The 1545-nt window shown below is 34.5% G+C and overlaps 1 pseudogene; it reads right to left on the bottom strand.

The window, feature by feature from the left end:
• Positions 1-516: 516 nt before the first annotated feature.
• LOC107580130 (DNA repair protein complementing XP-A cells homolog) lies at positions 517-1455 on the bottom strand (annotated as a pseudogene).
• Between the last annotated feature and the right edge of the window lie 90 nt (positions 1456-1545).

Here is a 1545-nt window from a genome sequence, read left to right as displayed (position 1 = left end):
GATGCTGAAAATTCAGCTTTACCATCACAGGAATACATTACATTTACAATTACATTATCACACTGTTTTATGATAATCTTATTCAAATAATTGTACACTTGGTGATCACAAGCACTTATTTCGCAAACATCAATTTTAAAAAAAATGATATAACGAAGAAATAAACCAAAATTAATAAATCATAACAATTTCATATTAGCTATTGTTTTAACTAATGTTAATGTAAAAAACCTTGTTGTGAAGTGTACCCATAATATTATAATCAATTTGACACTCTAAAAGATTAAATGAAAATTCTTATATGATAAAAATATTTCTCCTTCAGGCTTAACTAATGGTGTGTGTTTTTTGTACAGTTTGAGACTAAAAAGGCAGATGTGAAGTCATAGAAGTGTTTGGGAACATGTTTTTTTTTTTTAAATCATTATTTTTGCATGTTTTTATTTCATGGTGTTCTAACTTTTTATTTATCCTAAGCATGGATTTTAGTTTAATATTTGGATGTGTTGAACCTACCTGTGTCTTTAAGTAGAGTTTCATGTCTCCCCAGCGTGGATTGTGAGGATTTTTCCTCAGAATAAATCGCAGCAGTGGCTCCCTCTTATCCAGATCACAATCCTTCAGGAGGAAATTCTGTTTGGCTTCCGTGCGAGATATTAGCTTGTGCTTCACTTCGTTGTCTCTATGCAAACGTATGCAATTATAAAATGAAATGCACATACACATTACAGTGCTTGTTTTGAGCAGCTGTTGAACTGCAGGTGCACAGGAAACACAACCAAGTACTGAAACTGAAATACTGAGATAATAAGATAAATACAGTAATAACAGCTTCAACCAGTAAGCTCTGTAACACTAATTTAAAGGTATGTTTTAACCACTATAAATAGATGCCATACCTGCATTTATCACACACAGATAGATCAAAACTGTTGCTGAGATAAGAATCCATAAATGGTTTTAGACACTCCTCACACATTAGATAATCAGGCTCCATCACTGGGGCTGAAATACATACAATTTTCAACTTCAGTTAAAAACAAATGGAAAAACATGCATATGTTGGTTAGTGATGCCATTTTTGATTACCTGGTTGCGCAGCCACTCTCTTTTCCTGCTGCTCCTCCTCTGTTGTCTCCTCCTCAATAAAGAAGCCTGCACCCGAGTCTATAGTTTTTGCAACTTTAGCACATGTAGCTCCTGAGGAAAGACAGATTATTGTACACGCTACATGATAAAGTGAAATTTGTGCAAATTCGTATATGTTTTGTTAACACATGGCAAACCTTCTGGAGCTGAGGATGGTCTATTTGCAAGCCTGGCTTGCCTGAGCATTGTCTGTTCCTTTCAAATTTAGCCAACATTTGTGGTGTTAAGGTCACACTGGAATCGTCTGAAGAGTTTAGATCTTGAGAATGACTGGCTTCTGGCACATCCATGATCAGTCTGTATAGGTACAACACCAGTTTGAACACATTTAGTCATTCATTCGTTTCACAATAACAATCAGTAAGTAATAAAAAATGATTGGTACAAATAAAAGTT

This window comes from Sinocyclocheilus grahami, unplaced genomic scaffold, assembly GCF_001515645.1.
Source record: "Sinocyclocheilus grahami isolate Dianchi unplaced genomic scaffold, SAMN03320097.WGS_v1.1 scaffold25171.1, whole genome shotgun sequence".
In the NCBI taxonomy this organism is placed as follows: domain Eukaryota; kingdom Metazoa; phylum Chordata; class Actinopteri; order Cypriniformes; family Cyprinidae; genus Sinocyclocheilus; species Sinocyclocheilus grahami.
The sequence above is the reverse complement of the archived record's forward strand: the minus strand, read 5'-3'. Positions and strand labels throughout refer to the sequence as shown.